The sequence below is a fragment of the Hevea brasiliensis genome, chromosome 4 (genome assembly GCF_030052815.1).
Source record: "Hevea brasiliensis isolate MT/VB/25A 57/8 chromosome 4, ASM3005281v1, whole genome shotgun sequence".
In the NCBI taxonomy this organism is placed as follows: domain Eukaryota; kingdom Viridiplantae; phylum Streptophyta; class Magnoliopsida; order Malpighiales; family Euphorbiaceae; genus Hevea; species Hevea brasiliensis.
In genome coordinates, this window is record NC_079496.1 from 105,145,208 (window position 1) to 105,167,401 (window position 22,194).

At 38.9% G+C, this 22,194-nt stretch overlaps 1 long non-coding RNA gene across 3 annotated transcripts; it reads right to left on the reverse strand.

Moving 5' to 3' along the window:
- Positions 1-18,163: 18,163 nt before the first annotated feature.
- LOC110664870 (uncharacterized) lies at positions 18,164-20,864 on the reverse strand. 3 transcript variants are annotated; one of them, XR_002496761.2, is made up of 4 exons: positions 20,187-20,864; positions 19,061-19,108; positions 18,880-18,948; positions 18,164-18,506 (listed from the first exon to the last, which is right to left on the reverse strand). It is a non-coding gene; the product is annotated as an uncharacterized LOC110664870 (long non-coding RNA). The 3 variants fall into 3 exon arrangements; XR_009148074.1 differs by having other exon boundaries at positions 18,164-18,948; XR_009148073.1 differs by having other exon boundaries at positions 18,164-19,108.
- Between the last annotated feature and the right edge of the window lie 1,330 nt (positions 20,865-22,194).

Genomic DNA, 22,194 nt, shown 5'->3' on the forward strand with positions numbered 1-22,194 from the left:
CCCAGTAGCCTCACCGCTTGATGCGGTTATCCGAACTCGCTGACTCCACTGTCACCAATACTCACGCTGTCCCTTGGAACTATAATTTCCAAGTTTTCACTCAGGGAGCGTCAAGCAGTACATCCGCTCCTAATCTTGCCTCACCTCCGGCACCACCAAAACCATGTTTTGCTCCTCACGAGCATTTCAGAATGACTTATGCTGGACCTACCAGCAACATTACTCCCCAAACCAGTCCTCAGCCCGTTATCGCCACAAAGCCCTCTCCACCTGAGCAAGAAGTCGAGTTTATAACTCGAAGTGGGAGGTGTTACGGGAACGAAGAAAGAGAAAAGAGGAAAGGGAAAGTAAAAAGGGAGATTCATCAAGAAATACTGAGAAGAGGAGGTTGAGAAAGCGAGGAAGTAGACCTGCTTGAACATAAGAAAGAGGAAGAAGCTGCTGCTCCAAATAATGAAACAGTGAGTATGATGTAGTGGAGCGGTTGAGGAAGACACTGCCGAATTTCACTTGTTATCACCGATCCCGAGCTCGAAGTCCACCGAAAAGCCTTGCAGAGAATCCTGGATCAGGCCTTTGTAAACCCCGACATCACACCGGGGCAGTTTGAGAAGATAGTAGAACAAATCCAGGCATCCAGCTTTGTAGCCTTTTCTGAAGAGGAGATAGACCCTGCAGGTTTAGGGCACAATAAAGCTCTGCATGTAACTGCGAAATGTAAGGGTTGTATAGTGGCCAAGGTCCTCATCGATAACGGATCAGCCCTCAATGTACTGCCTAGCGCTACCTTAGCCAGGCTGCCGGTCGACCAATCGTATATACGTCAGAGTGCTATAGTGGTAAGAGCCTTTGACTGTACCAGGAGAGAAGTACTGGGAGACATTGACTTGCCAATCCAAGTCGGTGCATGTACTTTCAACGTCACGTTTCAGGTTATGAACATTGAGCCGGCCTACACTATGTTGTTGGGGAGGCCGTGGATCCATTTTGCGAATGCTGTTCCTTCAACTTTGCACCAGAAAATAAAATACATTAAGGACGGCAAAATCGTCACTGTAAGGGGTGAAGAAGCCATATTGGTCACCAAGCCGCAATCACTTCCTTATGTGGAAGCGTCTGAGGAGTCGTTGGAAAGCTCTTTCCAGGCCCTCGAATTACAAGATACCGGGAAGGAAGGGGCTATGGCTATGGTGGCCAAAGTGATGTCAAAGAATGGATATCAGGAGGGCAAAGGCTTGGGCACTGCCTTGTAAGGGATCGTGGAGCCAATACCGGCTATCCAGAAGATAGGCCGTTGCGGATTGGGTTATGAGGAAGATGCTCTCATGGATGGGCGATTATGGATGAGAAATAGACTTCGAGATCAGAGATTCGACCAGAAAATCGGGAGAATGAAAGTAGTCCCGAGAATTACGGATGTATTCACTAAACCGGTCATTGACAATCCGGCAGATGTGGAAGAATCACCTGATGACCCATCCATCGATGTCATTCACCTGGGTTCCTTCTACGAAGCTCTGGTCTCGCCAGTGACTGAGGGGCAAGAACTGGACAACTGGACGGCGAAGGACATCCCTGTACTCAATTTCGAGTAAAGTACCTTTGGTTATCTACACTTGATCATTTTGTCCATGGTGACAAGTGTAATACTGTAAATGGACCTTTTTCTTATGGCATAAATATTAATGAATTAATAGCGCATTTTAAATCCAATTCTTTCCTTTTGAATTTCATCCTTATAATATGTTCCATTTTTATTCATTCAGGACCATTCATCAATTAACACCTAATAATCCAATAGACTCAGAAATTCCTCTGGTTAATTTTCAAATCCCCATAACTGCCATTACTTCAAGTGATTCTGAGGAAGACCTTACAGAAGAAAGCAATGAAAAGGATGAACCCTCCCTAGTGCCTTGTGGAGACAAAACGCACACCATAAATTTAGGCACAGAAGAAATAAAAAGGGAACTTAAGGTAGTGGAGAGTGAAGAATTGGGAGATATGATCAGTCTGGTTAAAGAATTCCTCGACGTATTATCCTGAAGCTATGATGATATGGTGGGTTTGGATCCTCAGATAGTGACACACAAAATTCCCCTGATTAGGGACGGTTCGATGCGAAGTTAAGAAGAATGAACCCCGACACACTGCTCAAAGTTCAGGATGAAGTCAAGAAACAGTATGACGCTGGGTTCCTGGAAGTGGTCAAATACCCCCAATGGGTGGCTAACGTCATCCCGGTAATGAAGAAGGACGGGAGAGTTAGGGTGTACGTTGACTACAGGGATCTTAATAAAGCAAGCTTGAAAGACGATTTCCCTCTCCCCCACATTGATGTGTTAGTAGACAATGCTGCGGGATTAGGCAGGTGTTCATGTATTGATGGGGCATCAGGGTACAATCAGATCCCGATGGACGAGGAAGACAAGGATAAGACTGCTTTCATCACTCAATGGGGAGTGTTTTGCTATCGGGTCATGCCTTTCGGGTTGAAGAATGCTGGTGCTACCTACCAGCGCGCAATGGTCACATTATTCCACGATATGATGCATAAAGAGGTGGAAGTGTATGTGGACGATATGATCATTAAATCTAGAGGAAAAGAAAGCCACGTACAGGTGATGAGGAGGGTATTCGAGAGACTCAGAAGATATCAGCTGAAACTGAACCCTGCCAAATGCATATTCGGAGCTAGATCTGGGAAATTTTTGGGATTCATAGTAAGTGAGAAGGGAATAGAAGTTGATCCAGACAAGGTTTGAGCTATTCAAGAAATGCCATCCCCAAAAACAGAAAGGGAGATGCGCAGTTTCCTGGGAAAATTGAACTACATTTCGAGATTTATTTCTAATCTCACTGCCAAAGCTGAGCCTATTTTCAGACTACTCCGAAAGAATAATTCCACTCAGTGGGATTCAGTTTACCAGGAGGCTTTTGAGAAAATTAAGCAATACTTGACCAGCCCACCAGTATTGGTTCCACCCGTGGCGGGAAGGCCTCTTATCCTGTATATGGCGGTCCAACAGAACTCGATGGGGTGCATTTTGGGACAACATGATGATACCGGCCAAAAGGAGAGGGCTATTTATTACTTGAGCAAGAAGTTCAATGATTGTGAGTCAAGGTACTCTTTCTTAGAAAAGACTTGCTGCGCATTAGCTTGGACAGCAAATCGCCTCAAGCACTACATGTTGAATCACAAGACATGGCTCATCTCCAGGATGGATCCTATCAAATATGTATTCGAAAGCCCATTCGTGCCAGGAAGGATAGCTAAATGGCAGGTCATACTCTCCCAATATGACATAATCTATGTGACCCGGAAGGCAGTGAAAGGTAGCGTGATCGCTGACCTCCTAGCAGAAAAACCTATCCAGGATTATGAAGATCTGGATTTTGAGTTCCCTAATGAGCATATTAATGAAGCAGACTGCGAAGAAGAGGGGCCAGCCGATGTATGGGAAATGTATTTCGACGGAGCTGTCAATTTGTCCGGTAATGGAATTGGAGCTGTATTGATATCCCCAGATGGAAAGCACTTCCCGATAGCCATTAAGTTGAGATTTGACTGCACCAATAACGTCGCAGAATATGAAGCTTGTGTGAGGGGTCTACAGGCTGCAATCAAAATGAAGATCAGGAAGTTGGAAGTATATGGAGACTCAGCCCTGATTATATACCAAGTCAAGGGAGAATGGCAAACCAAGGATCCCAAGCTAATCCCATATCAGAAGTACTTACTGGAGCTGATTAAGAAATTCGAAGAAATCTCTTTCACTCACCTTAGTAGGGACAAGAATCAATTTGCTGATGCCTTAGCCACCCTAGTTGTTATGGCTCAAATCGAAGAGGGTCAGATGATTCAGACATTGAAGATTAAAGCAAGAAATGAGCCAGCTTATTGCTTCATGATTGAGGAAGAACCTGACGGTAAACCTTGGTATCATGACATCCTGATCTACTGCAGAACCAGAGAATTCCCCCCAAGGGCAAACCGAAACCAAAAGAGGATGCTTTGGAGATTAGCATTGGGATGCTTCCCCAGTGGTGAAACCCTATACAAGAGAGGGTCCAACGGTGAACTGTTGAAATGTGTGGATGCAAAAGAGGCGAAGAAAATCCTTTTTGAGACTCATGAGGGAAATTGTGCAACCCATGCCAATGGGCACATGATGGCTAAGCAAATCATGCGACGGGGGTATTTTTGGATCACAATGGAAAAAGATTGCATCGAGTATTTCTGAAAATGCCATAAGTGTCAAATCTATGCCGATCCGATAAATGTGCCACCTCACAAGTTGTTCAACCTCGTCTCACCATGGCCTTTTGCAATGTGGGGCATCGATGTGATTGGTCCCATCAATCCCAAGGCATCCAATGGGCACAGATTCATCCTTGTGGCCATCGACTATTTCTGCAAGTGGGTCGAGGCGACATCCTATGCGCACATCACACAGAATACGTTTCTCAGATTTCTCAGAAGCAATATTATCTGCCGGCATGGCCTCCCTAATGAAATCGTCACCGATAACGCTAAGAATCCGAATGGTCCGAGGATTCAGAAATTGTGTGATCAATACAAAATCTGACACCTCAATTCCTCCCCATACCGTCCCCAGATGAATGGAGCGGTGGAAGCTGCAAACAAAAACCTCAAGAGGATAATCCAGAAAATGACGGTCACGTATAGGGATTGGCATGATATGCTTCCTTACGCTCTCCACGCATACCGGACTTCTGTAAGAACCTCAACCGGGGCAACTCCATACTCACTGGTTTTCGGGATGGAAGCGGTATCACCTATTGAAGTTGAAATCCCTTCCCTAAGAATTCTGAAGGAATCAGGGATTGATGAGTCAGAATGGATCAGTCAAGGTTGGATCAGTTAAACTTGCTAGATGAGAAAAGGTTAGCGGCGACATGTCATGGCGATTATACGGATGAGGATGGCTAGAGCATTTGATAAAAGCGTTCGCCCACGCGAATTCCAACCCGGGGACCTAATTCTGAAGAAAGTGCTGCCAAATCAAAACGATCCCCGGGGTAAATGGTCACCAACCTACGAGGGACCCTATGTGGTTAAAAAGGCATTTTCTGGAGGAGCCTTGATCTTGACCCACATGGACGGTGAAGAGTTTTCGAGACCTGTGAATGCTGACACCGTCAGGAAATACTATGCCTAAAAAAAAAAAAAAAAAAAAAGAGTGAAAACCCGAAAGGGCGCTCCTAGCAAAATGTGTAAAGGAAGGCGAAAACCCCAAAGGGGCGCTTTCTGCAAAATGAGTGAAGGATGAAAACCCAAAAGGGCATCCTGAAATAGTGAGTTAGCCAAAAAAAAAAAAAAAAAAAAGAAATCTAGGGGTGAAAACCCGTAAGGGCATCCCGAGAACAAAAGGGAGAAATAAGGAATGGGGCGCATGAAATCAGGATGAAGAGGAAACAGTCACGGCATAAGGCTTCAGAGAACTCGAAATAATGGCAGTTAAGGAATTTCAAAATCAGCCACAGGGAATATGTGAGATCTATCCTTGTACCCTTCTTCTTTGAAACTTCTTCTTTGTTTATATTAAACTGTAATAAAATCACACTTCATTCTCCATGTTTCTATCTTTCCCTTATATTTCTGCAATCTTGTTATTTAATGCGCTATTTAGATCAGTTAAAATTTTTGCCATAAAATTAAGATTTGACAATTGATAACCTCACGTACTTTACTATGAGATTTGCAGGGAATGACCTAAAAAAAAAAAAAAAATTTAGAGGTGAAAACCTGGAAGGGCGCTTCTAGTCATATAGACGAAGGGGAAGTGAAAACCCGCAAGGGTGCTTTTCGGGAGAAAGTCAAAAAAATCAGAAATGGGGCATTTGAAAAGTGGGGTCATAGGTCAAGTCTTGCAACTCGTCCTCCATTAATCTTTGGCCTTCGGGATTCTGTTAAGTACACTTCATTGGGGAAGAACTGCTAGTGTCCGGATTAGGCTTGCTTTGTAAGTGCAATTTAAATTTCCTGTTATCAACCTCTGGTTCCTTGATCTAAGTTGATTTTAATTTCCCGCAATTTAAATTTCCTGCTATCAACCTCTGGTTCCTTGATCTAAGTTGATTTTAATTTCCTGCAATTTAAATTTCCTGCTATCAACCTCTGGTTCCTTGATCTAAGTTGATTTTAATTTCCTGCAATTTAAATTTCCTGCTATCAACCTCTGGTTCCTTGATCTAAGTTGATTTTAAATTTCCTGCTATCAACCTCTGGTTCCTTGATCTAAGTTGATTTTAATTTCCCGCAATTTAAATTTTCTGTTATCAACCTCTGGTTCCTTGATCTAAGTTGATTTTAATTTTCTGCAATTTAAATTTCCTGCTATCAACCTCTGGTTCCTTGATCTAAAATGATTTTAATTTCCCGCAATTTAAATTTCCTGTTATCAACCTCTGGTTCCTTGATCTAAGTTGATTTTAATTTCCCGCAATTTAAATTTCCTGCTATCAACCTCTGGTTCCTTGATCGAAGTTGATTTTGATTTTAAATTTCCTGCTATCAACCTCTGGTTCCTTGATCTAAGTTGATTTTAATTTCCCGCAATTTAAATTTCCTGCTATCAACCTCTGGTTCCTTGATCTAAGTTGATTTTAATTTCCCGCAATTTAAATTTCCTATTATCAACCTCTGGTTCCTTGATCTAAGTTGATTTTAATTTCCCGCAATTTAAATTTCCTGCTATCAACCTCTGGTTCCTTGATCTAAGTTGATTTTAATTTAAATTTCCTGTTATCAACCTCTGGTTCCTTGATCTAAGTTGATTTTAATTTCCTGCAATTTAAATTTCCTGCTATCAACCTCTGGTTCCTTGATCTAAGTTGATTTTAATTTCCCGCAATTTAAATTTCCTGTTATCAACCTCTGGTTCCTTGATCTAAGTTGATTTTAATTTCCCGCAATTTAAATTTCCTGCTATCAACCTCTGGTTCCTTGATCTAAGTTGATTTTAATTTAAATTTCCTGCTATCAACCTCTGGTTCCTTGATCTAAGTTGATTTTAATTTCCTGCAATTTAAATTTCCTGCTATCAACCTCTGGTTCCTTGATCTAAGTTGATTTTAATTTCCTGCAATTTAAATTTCCTACTATCAACCTCTGGTTCCTTGATCTAAGTTAATTTTAATTTCCCGCAATTTAAATTTCCTGCTATCAACCTCTGGTTCGTTGATCTAAGTTGATTTTAATTTCCCGCAATTTAAATTTCCTGTTATCAACCTCTGGTTCCTTGATCTAAGTTGATTTTAATTTCCCGCAATTTAAATTTCTTGCTATCAACCTCTGGTTCCTTGATCTAAGTTGATTTTAATTTAAATTTCCTGCTATCAACCTCTGGTTCCTTGATCTAAGTTGATTTTAATTTCCTGCAATTTAAATTTCCTGTTATCAACCTCTGGTTCCTTGATCTAAGTTGATTTTAATTTCCTGCAATTTAAATTTCCTGCTATCAACCTCTGGTTCCTTGATCTAAGTTGATTTTAATTTCCCGCAATTTAAATTTCCTGCTATCAACCTCTGATTCCTTGATCTAAGTTGATTTTAAATTTTCTGTTATCAACCTCTAGTTCCTTGATCTAAGTTGATTTTAATTTCCTGCAATTTACTTTTCAGTTATCAACCTCTGGTCCCTTGATCCAAGTTGATTTTAATTTAACTTCTAATGCTGATCCCTAGGTCACTGACTTAGGTATGCTTTAGTTTCGGACACCTAATCGTCCAAAATACGGGTCTAAATCTTTACATAATTCCTACACGGGAAATTTTTCCCTTAATAGAAATTATGTAAAGAGGGGCAGCTGTCGACACCATATTTTGGCCGATCCCCAGAATCAATAAACATTGAAACCGATCCCTAGCACTAAATTTTCCTTTGCCAGCCAACTACATTTCCGACCTCTCTTTGCATATTACCGATCTCTCTTCACAGAGAATTGAATCAATGCTAAGCCCTCGTATCATCTAAAGTCTTGCCAAGTCACTCACCGATCTCCCAAGCTAATTGTCAAATTTCCTGATCGGTCGATTTCATTCCCGATCTCTCCTGTCAAACAAAATTGAATCAATACTAGATCTTTATGTCACTGGTCTTATTGCCGATCTCTCATTTTAAGTTTAGGAATAATTAAGATTCCAATCCGATGTAATGATGATCTTGATTTTAAGTGGGTTCACCAAATTTCCAATTTTAATCAAGTCCCGATTAACGTTGATTCCCTATCGATCTCGTGCTCATTATGTTTTCCGATCTCTCACACTTAGGTTAATAATCATCTTCAGTTATTTCAACATACTCAGACAATCAAGTGTTTAATAATTTAGAAATTTTCCGATCATAACCATTCATCGAACAAAAAGGGCATTCCACTTCATTTCATTTCAAAAAAATTTGTACAAGTCATTCGGCTGGGGGATCACCCCCAGCCTGATCTACATTTTGCTCATTTTCTCTCTCACCCTCGGCCTCCTCTTCGCTTTCCTCCTCGCCTTCGGGAGCCAGGTCGGCCATCCAAGAGAAGTCCTCCTCTGGGTAACGCTTCTGGAGCTCGGCCAAGAGATCCTTGTGAGCGTTCACATAGGCACTGGCTACTCCTGTCACCATCTCTTCATTTTTTGCCTTAAGCTCCTCAGCAAGATGAGCGACCTGAGCAGCTTCGTTGGCCCGGAGTGCCTGGACTTCTCTAAGAGCATGATCCCTTTCAGCCAGAACATGAGTCTGTTCGGCCATCTTATCCTCATAGTACTTCATCCGCCCCTCAATTTGAGATATGTAATCCCGAGCGGATGAGAGTTGGGATCGGAGGGATGCCACCTCTTGACTCTTCTTCTCGACCTCCTTACCCAGCCGGTGCGCCTTTTCCCGGACTATGTGCTGGTTCACCAAGCACTCTACATTCAGACTCATGGATCGGGTTAGGATGTCGTCAAGATTGTCCGGAGACAGTCTATCCCGATCCTCCCGAAGGCAGATGGAAGACCCCAAAACTTTGGCAAAATCGGGGTTCTCCCGAACGGTCCGGTTGTTCTCTAGGGAAGCAATCAGTACTTGGGCGCCACAAGAAGGGGGCCTCGTAGGAGGTCGAGAACGACCCCCTTCTGTGCTTGGAGCAACTGGAGGAGGTGGAGGTGGCTCTTCCTGTTGAGGAGGAGATCGGACAGCTTCAGTGATAGGCGGCCCCGAAGGTCGGGGCGGGCCTCCTTGCGTCTCCCCAGGTTCATGGCCGGGAGTTTGAAGTAGGGCCGAACGCTTCATCTCCTTTATTTTTCGGGAAATCTCTCTCTCCTTCTTCCACTTCCTGGAACCTTCACCACCCGCCATACCTACACAAAAAAGAGGTCAGTGAGATCGCTAAGGTCCAAAGATTTGAGAAATAGAAAATACCGATGCCAAGATCAGAGAGCTGAAGCCCGCGCTTTTCGCCCGTGATCAACTCCATCGCCCAATGATGCAGCTCGGCAGTCACCGCATCTAAATAGGAGTACTTTTGAGTGGCAGCTTGATTCTTCAGCTCCATCACTATTAGGCTTTCCTCCTTGTTCAGGGTAATACGCTTCGGAATCAAGGGCCCCTGGTGCCACCAGCTACGGGGGAAGTCCTCGAAGCAGGTCGGATTTTTGCTCCTCAGAATGAAGAAGCGGTTCTTCCAATTCTTAAGGGAGGAGGGCAGATCGGTGAAGAGCCCGCAATGAGGCTTCGCCTGAAAGAACCAATGCTCGTCGTCCTTTCGGTGAGTCAGCCTGTGCAGTTCGGCGAACACCTTAGCCGTAGGTCTGATTCCCTTAGCTCGGCACAGGCCTCGGAAGGCTACCAAGATCCGCCATGAGTTAGGATGAATTTGGGCGATGCACACTCGGTGGAATTTTAGGACCTCCTTGAAGAAGTCATCCAGAGGGAACCGAAGACCGGCCTTTAACTGTTCTTCGTATACCATCACCATGTCATTCTCTTCAAAGGAGTGATCGGCTCGGTGATCGCTGTGACACCGGATAAGTTCATATGAATCGGGCTCTATGTTGTACTCCTGGCTAAATGACTGCAGATCGGATTCTTACAAGATCGATGGCAGCTCGTCCATAGGAAGATTCTCCCTCCCCGAAGAAGGTGCATGCCTTGATGGTGCGATCCGCCCCCGAGCTGGAACGGAGACCCTAAGAGGTTCTGGTTGTGCGCCCGGCCCGACCACCTCTTCTTCATCAGACGACCATGAAACATGGACGGAAGGTGGGCTTGCCGCTCTCTGACCTTTGGCGCCGCTCATTTTTAAGGAAAACAAAGAACTTAAAGCTAAAAGAAGGATTAAAACCCTTACCGGAGCTTGAACGGAGTAGGAAGAGCTTGAAAATCGGGAGAGTTTTGGAATTGCTTGCGAGAGACAGAAAATGGCATAAGCTAGAAACTGGCTAACCCCTATCCCTATTTATACTCGTTCGAGCATTTAATGCTCACGATGTCCTAGGCAATGCATCGGTTAACGGGATTCGCCAGCTGTTCTGACACGTCTCTCAAATTCCATAAAGAGAACGGCTAATTAGAAATCGGCATATTAAGATAAATGTTTCGAATTGTGGATCAGTTAAGGGTTGTTCAGTTAGGAACCAGATCGGATAAACACATCAGAGATCGGAAAATAATCAATGCAATAATAACAAGATGAGAATTGACTTTTATTTCCAAAAGATCGGATTACATCATTTGGGCGATCTCTAGGGATCGGAATTATAGAGATCGGAACATGGGGGATCAGCATGAGAGATCGGAATAGGAGCATGGGAGGGATCGGAAGGCAAAAAGAATAAGACAAATCCCAAATAACCATCGTCAGAATCAGAGCCGAGGTAGTTAAAGCGTGGCAGACGAGATCTCCACCGCACGCCTAAGAATCGCCTTAATCTTGACAGTGCTAGGGTATGTCATGACAGTCCTGTACATCCCAATCTCCACCATTGATTTCACTTGTAAGGACGAACCCGGAGCCCTTGGATCAAGAGAGGAGACGACAAGACCAACGCCTTTCGCTCTTAGCCCTCAGATCGCTCCGGACAAGAGGATTTGAGACCGTCAGATTGAAAGAAGAAAAGGACAAATATTCTGAAGAATAATCTCAGCCGTTCATTTTGGTTCTCTTTAATTCTCAAGCATCCGATCATGTCCTTCAAAATCTTGACCCTCCATCTCCCTCAAAATAAATCCTGACTATTCATGGGGAGCACCCGATTCCTATAAATACCTGCATGAAAAACTGTTCAGGGGACGGGCAAAAAAAGAGAGGTAGTTATTATAGCGGAAGAACTCTGAAACTTCATTCAGTTTGTTATTCTGCTACTTAGAAGTGTTGATTAGAAAGACTTTTGAAACTAGTTTTCTGAAGTTTTTTTCTTGAAAATGATTACGAATCGGAACTCTACATTTTCAGTTTGTTCATTATCTGGTCACACTCTCACTTTCAGCCCTTTATCATCTCTGTTTTCATTCCCATTGTCCAAGCTAAACTTCATTCCACTCGGTTTTTATCTTAATCTGATTGCATTTTAGCTAAGCACCCTTTAGTTCACGACGAACATCAATCCTCAGGCTAATCAATCCGCTGTCTTATCACTATTTGTCACCCCGTAGTTATTTCAATAGATTTGGCTCCTTACAGGTAAGAGCTCATACTGCTGTTTTATTAACTGTTTACATTTACTTTTCGCACTTTCTTTGTTCTTCTTACGTATGCAATTTTCTCCAAGTTCATTTTGCGCAAAAGAACCCCAAAGAATGTTACTCCCGAGTTATCTCTTTAGTGATCAGTCCATCATTTTATTAATCTTCGTCATTTCTGAATGCAAGCTTTCTAGCTCCTAGTAGCGTGTAAATGGTTGGTTAAAACGTAGGTAACTGCAACTTAAGGGTCTCTTTTAAAAGAGAGGGTCTAAATAACACGTCAGGGAAATAGAAAAATTGAATCACTAGGCTGACATGGGAGGCGATCCAGCATAATGCCATAAGGCGGAATAAAAATCAAAACCCAGATAAATAAAAGGGTACAGATAGGATATTGGTAAAATGACCTTAGGGGAGGTCAGCAAAATTCAGTCCGTCTTCCCTTATTTAGTCACAAAATACCAATTAGTTAAAAGAAGCCTTATCCCCAGCACCTTTGAACGCCAGAATCCTTAGCTTTAGGTCCTTATGACATGTAGCTGAAATTAAAATTCGGGAGATCGGAAAGATCCCATTCAGGTTCCTGTTAATTTAATAGAGATCGGAAGAGAGTTCTTATCCGGTCTCAACTCAAAATTTTAAATAAATACTTAATAGAGATCGAAGGAGAGTTCTTATCCGGTCTCAACTCAAAATTTTAATAAATATTAAATAGAGATCGGAGGAGAGTTCTTATCCGGTCTCAACTCAAAATTTTAATAAATATTAAATAGAGATCGGAGGAGAGTTCTTATCCAGTCTCAACTCAAAATTTTAATAAGCATTAAATAGAGATCGGAGGAGAGTTCTTATCTGGTCTCAACTCAAAATTTTTAATGATTTAATAGAGATCGGAGGAGAGTTCTTATCCGATCTCAACTCAAAATTTTAATAAATATTAAAGAGTTCGGAGAAGAGTTCTTATACAATTCTTAAATTAAATTTTAATAAAATAGTTCTTTTAAATAAGATTAACATGCAACAGTAACTCACTAAGGTTGTCTCATTTACTTATGTATCTGGGTGATCCAAATTTAGTGAAAAATCAAATGCTCCTTTAGTCAAAAGGATCAAAATGTCCATTCAAGCCCTCCTAACTAATGCAAAATTAAATCTACTTACCCTTATTAAGGGACGAGGTGGGTTGCCTAACACCTTCCCCACCCGTTTACGGACCCCGAACCTAGAATCTCTGTCTTGAAGTGGTTTCATTTCAATTTATTTTCTAAATGGTTTTCTTTAGTTTCCCTTAAAACTAAGGTGGCGACTCCTCACTCTTTTCCACTTCGGTGAGGGTTCGTTCAGGCGACCGCAAAATCCCTTGCGACAAGTGTTTGATGAATACAGCAGGTTGAGCAATTAGAATTCATGTTATGAAGGTCTGATCACTTGAAATCTAATTTGTTTCAATTTTTCAGGTACTGTGTAATTTTGTCAAATTTGGGCAGAAAGTTATACAACCTACAACACAACCAATTTTGGTTGTGTCATAGCTTGTGTTCGCTGGGCGCAAATTGGACAGAAAATTCCACAACCTGCGGTACAATCGATTTAGGCTTATGTCGTAGCTTGTGTTCATTGGGCGCAATTTGGACAGAAAGTTGCATAACTTCTGGCACAACTTACATCCCTGTGTTTTAACTTGTATCTTTTATTTGGTTTTGCAGGTTGACAACCCAATTCACTAGAATGGGCCCACGACCAAACCCATGTCCAAAAGCCCACTAACCCATTTTTATTTCAAAAGCCCAAAAGCCCACTAACCCATTTTTATTTCAAAAACCCAAAACCCACTAACTAACTAAACCAAACCCATGCCCAAAAGCCCATTATCATCTTCTTTTTACTAAAAGCCTACACCTAATTAACAAAGCCCAAAGCCCATAACCCATATCCAAAACCCCTCACTTTTAATCCCTAACCGACACCCAAAATCCCCATTACCTTTTTATTTCTCTCGCTATAACCCCCAACACAACCATAATCTCCGCTCCCTTTCCTTTCCTCACGCCATAATCTTCGCCATAACCCATGATCCATGACCACATTCTTACTCTTCTACTCCTTCTTCGTCTTCCTCTTCCTCATTTTTATTCTACTCCCTCTCTTCCATTTTCACCATGACCGATTCCCCTCTTTCCTTCGAAAACTCTCCTCCTCATTCTTCACACCCTACGCCACAACCTTTACCCATCCACCCAATGGATACTGACTCGCTGGCAGCCCATTTTGGTGATGTCCCTATTGCTACATACAAGAAGAAGAAAGCCAAAAGTATTAAGCCACACAAAACCATCAGCGGCACAAAGAGAAAGAAACCCGAATAGCCCACCTAGCCTCAACCAGTCCAGCTGCCTACTTCTGCCGTACCTAGTGCTCACATTGGAATCTCAAGATCAGCGGTAAACACCCAGGGAAATCTTCAAGTAACACCACTATTCCTTCATTTGTACCTACTGCCAGACAATGGGTGTTGCCTACTGCTGAAATGAAGAAAAATAAGAAAAGAATTGAAACTAGAGAAATTGTTAAGACTCGGTATTTGGATGTGTTTACACTTAAGTCTCTGAATATATATGATGAAATGTAGAATCTATTGGATGCTTTGGGTTGGGTGAGATTTGTTCATAAACAGGAATTGGTTTACCCCACTTTAGTGCAGGAATTTATGGCTTCCTTGTCCACTAATGAGCATTAATATGAATTGGATCATAACTTGACAATGAACTTTAGATTCTTGGGTCAAGATAAGGTACTGTCCATGGATGAATTTCATCATATATTTGGGTTCCCCACTAATGGTTTAATTAGAATGCCTACCAGTAGAAAGGAATATAATGGGCATGAATTCTGGCAGCAAATAGCACCCTTAGGAGGTGTTTTCAAACCTGGGAACAGTAAGGCCTCTAAAATATAGAGTCACTCTTTGCGGTTGCTTCAAAGGTTAATTGCAAACACAATTTTAAGGAGAGGAGCAAGTGTTGGCACAATGTCTCAGTATGACTTATTTTTTTTGTGGTGTGCCAAAACTGATAAAAAGGTCTCACCTGGTTATTATTTTTGCCGCCATGTGCTACACCAAGCTACTAGGGGTACTGGTAAGATTGTGTTTGGAGGTTTGATCACACCCATTGCACACTATTTTGGTTTTGACCCTCAAGTTTATAGGTGTGCTGCCATCACAACTGGCTTGCTGTATTTGGATGGACCTCACTTGGCCAACCAAAAATTTTGTGTTAAAAATGAGACTACACAACTTTATGAGATTCTAGCACTAGCAGCTACACCACCAGGTTCCCCTACTGCAATTAGCTCCTTTACACCATCTGAGCAACCTACTGAGCAGCCCTCTACATAACCTTCACGTCAAGCTCCACTAGCTGCACAATCTGGTTCATCAACAGCTTTTGGACCCTCCATGGCAACCCTCCTAACATTCATGGAGAATCTCAGTGATGAGATATACTCCTTTCGCCAGATGACTGATGTCTCTTTTCAGACATTAAGGGATTTAGCTGACATATATTTGGACAGGAGTGCTGAAATGCAAGATGAGTTGAAAGCCATGCGAGCTAAGCTAGAGCATATAGAAACTAACCAGGCACTCATTTTGAGCATCATTTCTCCACAACAACCACCAAAAGCACCACCACCTCCACCAGATGGCAAGGGCAAAGGAGTTATCATTCGTGACTGACTAGCTTTTAGTTTCAGTTTACATATTTCATGTCTTTATTTTAGTTGCTTAATTAATTAGTGTTTTTAGCGACTTGTTAAGTTAATATTTTGCTTGTGTTGATTTTCTTTTATTTGAAACATTTGCTTGTTCATCATTTTGAGCATCATTTCTCCACAACAACCACCAAAAGCACCACCACCTCCACTAGATGGCAAGGGCAAAGGAGTTATCATTCGTGACTGACCAGTTTTTAGTTTCAGTTTACATATTTCATGTCTTTATTTTAGTTGCTTAATTAATTAGTGTTTTTAGCGACTTATTAAGTTAATATTTTGCTTGTGTTGCTTTTCTTTTATTTGAAACATTTGCTTATTCATTATTTTTTTTAGTTGCTTATAAGTACATTTTTTTTTAATCCTTAATGTTTTTCTCACTTGCTTTTGATATATTACTCTGGAATTTCACTTGATGAGTGGATATCTCATGGTTATATTTTTTAGCTTAACCTCCCTATCTCAACTTTTTGAGTTTAATTGCTTTAATGGATTTCATTCCCCTGTTTCTTTTGCAATGAGTGCAGCAGCTATCCACATTTTCTTTAATTAAATTGGCTACACCTTCAATGAGGTAACAATTCTTACCTCAGCTTGTGTTATTTTTAGCACAAGTTGTGCTCCACTTCTGAAACAGCGTACCCCTTATCCACTTTCTTTAAAGTTCATTAGGCTTACATATCCATTCTTTATGCACATATTAGTCACCTGTTTCCTGCATAGTATTTGAGTGAACCCATTGAATTTATAGCCAAATTATCCCATTCCTTGCATTTTTTTTAACATTGAGGACAATGTCCATTATGAGTATGGGGGAGAGGGTAAATTTTTTGCAAAAATTATTTTTCCTTTTCATTTGCATATAGTGACATACTCATTCATTAATTCATATTGGTATATATTCATACATTTACACTGCATATAGTCTCATATACTTAGTTATACATACTTAGTGCATATAAATTCATTATACATTCATACATTCATGCATTTCATTTATTCAACAAAAAAAATTTTGGATTTTAAACCAGTCTTTGAATTTCAAAAGTTGCTTATTCAAGTAATCTAACTTGCCTCTAGATGGTTAGTGGAATTAAAGTTTCCAACTAGGTACAAAGTCTTAAGCATTATTCTTTCTCTTATTTAATAGCTGAAAATTAATATATTCATCTAGGTATGCAGATTCTGATTAGTTATTTTGAGTTCTTGAGTGTGTGAATAAGCCTTTAAGGAAGAAAATGGTCATTGTTGTCTCACCATTCCTAAAACAAGCATCTTAGATCTTTCAAAGTGAAATTTTTAACTTGCATTTGATAAGAATATGATTTAGGTATTTCTTCATATTTTTAACCTCATATTTAGCCTTAACCCACCTTAATTTCATTTCAACCTTGCAAGCCCCCTTGAACCTTAATTCCCTAATTTTTTTGGAACCCAAATCATTTACCTGGTCATGAAACCTAAACACTACCACCCATTTATGAGAATAATATTTTAGCAATTAAGTGCATAAAAAAAATTTAGAAGATGATTAAAAAAAAAAAAGGGGTCATCAAAATATCCCAAAGGTAATTTTGGGTGTGACATGAAATAGGAACAAGTACAAAATCAAAAGAGTATAAAAAGTAGTCCTTTTATATAATCATTGTGATAACACTTGAGATTCATTGTGAATTTCTTTCCTCTTGAGTTAAAAAAAAAATATTGGATGCACATTGAGTTTCATGATTAGTATTATTCTCATATTTTGTTCTCCTTATTCCCTTTCTTTGTTAACCACAATTTTACCCTATTTTAACCCCATTACAACCCTTAAAAAGACCTAATGATTCTTTGAAAAATGTTTGTTACATTAATGGAGTTAGATTTTTTATGCTTGCATATGGGTTTGGCAATATAATCCTCCATACATTACTCACCATCTATTTGAGACGCATTGGCTATCTATTTCATTTAGGTTTGTTTAGGCACAATTGACTCTTATAGCTGGTTGGTATTTGTTGCTTGGGTTGATTGGTTAATTCTTAGCTATTCTGTAATTATTGAGAGTGATTGCTTCATTTTTTGCGCTTTGCTGGTGGGAATTTGGAATTTTGCACTATAAGAAAAAAGAAAATTAGCAACCGAAAATTCGGTTTCAAAACATTGAAAATCGGTTTTTAATTTCAGTTAAAAATCGATTTGAAACCGAAATGGTCAGTTTACAATTCGTAGGTTTCTAAATAAATTAAAAACGGAATATGACGTCTGTTTCTAATTCTGAAACTAATTTGAAACGGATATTTTCATTCTAAAATTAGATACCGAATAACTTCGGTTTCTAAATCTATTTCAAATTAGTAACCAAAATATATCGGTTTCTAATAATCTGAAACGGATTTTCGTTTCAAATTAGTTTCTAATCGGAACAAAAATAAAACACTTTTTAAAACCAAAATATATTCGGTTTTTAAATAGAAACAGAATTTCTTTTTCAAATCCATTTTTAAGCATAATAAAATAAAATAAAATCATTTTATTTTGAAACCAAATACTTTTCTATTTCGAATTAAAAATGAAATTCAGTTTCTAATCCGTTTTAAATTACTGTAAAAATTTTTATTTTTATTTATTTAATGCATTATTTTTTATATTAAAGCATATAATATATTATCAACTCTCAACAATACAAGAAAATTAAAAATTCTATCATAGATAAAATAAATGAAACATTGGAGAAAATGATATCTTTATTAAATTATGAAGTTCATAAATTTAATATATGCAAAGAAAAGTATAGACTTGCAATGCAATTGAAACACTAAGAAATCCAATATAGACTCCAACCTACAAACTTCAGTATTGAGCGATAATTATATCACAACAAATATAGATTACAATATCACAAAAGTGAACCAAGTCATGTCTGGCCATATTTTCTCGGTAAATACCCATGCTAGCAAGAAGATCTGGACCATTCCACTCCATATTTATTCATGAATATTCTGGTCCCATAATAATATCTCTTCAAACATTAATTATGCCCCATAGTCAAATCAAGGATAAAGCCATAATCTGCATCAAGGAAAAACACCTCAATGAGTAAAAGTGAATGCAAAATTACTCTTATGCAAATAGAAAGCAGGACAATTCCCTTTCCATTAGTTCAATATAAAGGACTTAAATATGAAAATTCAATTTTCAACATTCTATATCTAGTAAAATCTAACTAGGTATAGAATGTTGAAAATTGAATTTTACTTAGATCTCCAACAAGGTAATAATATTGTTAAGGAAGCTATGATAACAAACAGATAAACAGACGCAAAAATGGATGAATGAAGAAAGACATATTAAAATCCAAGGAAAACTAAGCACAAGCAAAATTCCCATAACAATGCAGCTCTCAGAATTTACACTCATTTAAGTGCTGTAAACACAAACTCACCATGGAAAATTCAACAAAAGCTATACGACTTGAATGGACATGATCCCCCAAAAGCCTCAAGCGGATAACCTATGAATGAAAAAATATACAAGAAAAAAAACGGGCAGTTAAACATTGGAATGCTCCTTACAGCCAACTCTTTTTGGGGAGGGAAGGGGATTTCTTTTATTTATGTCCTCACCTCACCACAGGTTGATTCAAAGATATTTTTTACTTCAGCCTGAGAAGCCTGCAGATTTAATGGAATTATTAACTGGAAAATTAAATAAGTCTGAAGAAACAAGCTGCAATCAGTAAGCCTTATAGCAAAATGGCAAAGCCATCTGTGTCATGCAACCTTAAGTACATGTTAGACAGTGCAAAAAAAATAAGCTAACACAACCAAAAAGGGCCAGAGTTATTCATACCCTAGGCAGAAATGTAGGATTCACTAGAAGTATGGCAGTTTTTGAAGGTAACACTCTAACAGGATAGTAACCTAGCATCGTTCCACCAAGGTTTAAAACTGCTCTTGCACCTTCTATTTATAAGGTTCCAATATCACACATAAGGTATGAATAATCACACATAAGAGAGAGAGAGAGACATTCACTATCAAAAGGATTCGCCACAGCAGACACATTGCAAGGGCCATCAACCACCTAGTCATACGATTTAATGTGCATCTTCCCAAATAGTAGCTTGCAAAAAACAGTCATTCTAGGATGATTATGAAGGGGTATCACACCTGATGGCGGGAAGCAGAAGATACCCATTTGTAACAATAGAAAAATTAGAGAACCCAAATTAAAACATACTTCCCCAAGTCTCAAATTTACTATAAATGCACCTCAAAGCCCTACGCATCGAGAAATTGTCAGATGTATGGATATGAAGGTATTTTATTTTAGGGGTTCTCCTAGCAGCAAGTGCACGAAAATATGGCATCTCTGGACTCAGACCAAAATCCTCTGGTTTGATGTCATCTAGAGACAAGGAAGCAGCCATTAAATAATCAACTACAAAGTAAATGAGAAAATAATAAAGTTAATTTTGCAGAATCAGAACCAAAGATCTGTGCTCTATTCTCAATTCTGCAAATCTTATAGATAAATGGCTAAAAAAGAAACTTCAAACAGACCAAATAATTAATTTCAAATATATCTCACATCCATAAAAACATATATAATGGCAATTGCTATTAAAATAAAATTGAAAAGTGGCAGAATAAACGAAAGGCATTTAAACATTAAGGAAATAACAACACTTTGATCCAAGGAGAATACACAAAAAGAAAGTAAGTGAAAGAGCTAGCATAGCAAACATACAGTTTTTCAATCGGCGATACCACCACCGCCTTCTTGTGGTGCCGTCGCCGGCTCTTTTTCCCTTTGGTATTCGTATTGGTTTCTGGATTTGGATACGGATCCAAATTTGGATTCTTTTCTTTCTCCAATTCATAAGAGTTCTTTTCCTTCTTGTTAGCCTGACTTGTCTCAATCCCCATTCAACTTAACAATTCCTCAAATGAGAATCCTCAAAAAATTCCCCCGTCAACCAAAAACAAAAAATTGCTATATGGGCATCAAACTAGCAATAGGAGAAGATCAAACTAGCATTGGAGAGCACGAACTCACTCCTCTGGGTGGAGCACAAGAAAACCCAGAAGCCAGTTGCACTTGCGAGAGCCGCAGGGGACAATGTTTTCAATGCCATCATCTGGGACATGGTGGTGGATCCTTCGTATCAGGGGATTGGATTAGGGAAGGCTGTGATGGAGAGACTTGTACAGGAATTGTTAGAAACGGGATTGTGAACATTGCTTTGTATTCAAAACCTTGAGTTCTTGGCTTTTATACACCCCTGGGTTTTGTGGTTGATCCGAATGGGATTCGAGGGATGGTGTACTCCAGAAAACAGAAAAAAAAAAAAGTAACATATGATTCTTAAGGTTTTTTTCTCTAGTTAGGAAAGGGGAGAGCACATGGCGCATACGAGGCAGCACAACACTATAGAAGAAAAAGTGTTAGGGTTTGCTATAAAGAATAAGGTCAATTTATAGTAGAGATTAGAGGGTTAAGACCCGGTTTGGATAACCAATATAAATCTTGTCAAGATTAATTTTGAAACCGATATAAATCGGTTTCTAAATATAAACAGAAAAAAATTTTATTTTTAAACCGAAAGAAATCAATTTCTAAATTAAGAAAAAGAAATTAAAAACCAACTAGAATCGATTTCTAAGTGTAAATATAGAAATTAGAAACTGACAGCTATCGGTTTCTATTTTTTACTTTTAAAATTTAATAAATAAAATAGAAATTATATTAATTTTGAAACTGATATAAATCGGTTTCTAAATATAAATAGAAAATAACTTCATTTTGAAACCAAAAAACAATCGGTTTCTAAATTAAAAAAAAAAAAGAAATTAGAAACCAACTAGAATCGGTTTCTCAATTGACTTTAAAATTTATTTTGAAACTAAAAGCTATCGGTTTCTAAGTGTAAATATAAAATTAGAAACCAACGGTTATCGGTTTCTATTTTGACTTTAAAATTTAATAAATAAAATAAAAATTACATAAATTTTGAAACCGATATAAATCGGTTTCTAAATATAAATGGAAAATACCTTTATTTTGAAACCGAAATCTTGGTTTCTAAATTGAACTTAAAGAAATTAGAAACCGACTAAAATCGGTTTCTAAATTGACTTTAAAATTTATGAAATAAAACATAAAATAGATAAATTTTGAAACCGAACGCTATCGGTTTCTAAGTGTAAACATACAAAGTAGAAACCGATAGGTGTCGGTTTCTATTTTAATTTAAAATTTAATAAATAAAATAAAAATTACATTAATTTTGAAACCGATATAAATCGGTTTCTAACTATAAATAGAAAATACCTTTATTTTGATACCGAAGGCAATCGGTTTCTAAATCGGTTTCTAAATTAAACTAAGTAGGAATTAGAAACCGACAAGAATCGGTTTCTAATATGACTTAAATATAATTGATTAGTTTTGAATCTTTAAATTAGAAACGGAGTATTATTCAGTTTCAAATATCGGTTTCTAAACTGATGTTAAATTTGCCGCCAAATCTTGGCACAAAAATTAGAAACCGATTATGTTCCGTTTCAAATTTCGGTTTCAAATCGGTTGCTAATCAGTCTCTAACATAATTAACCCGTTCTATTCAATTTCTGTTTCAAAAGCCGTTTTAAATCACAAACCGATATAGTTCAGTTTCTAAATTCTGTTTCTATTTCGATATTTTCTTGTAGTGTTGGTGGCTAGAGATAAGTTGGTGATTTGGATTAGTGACTTT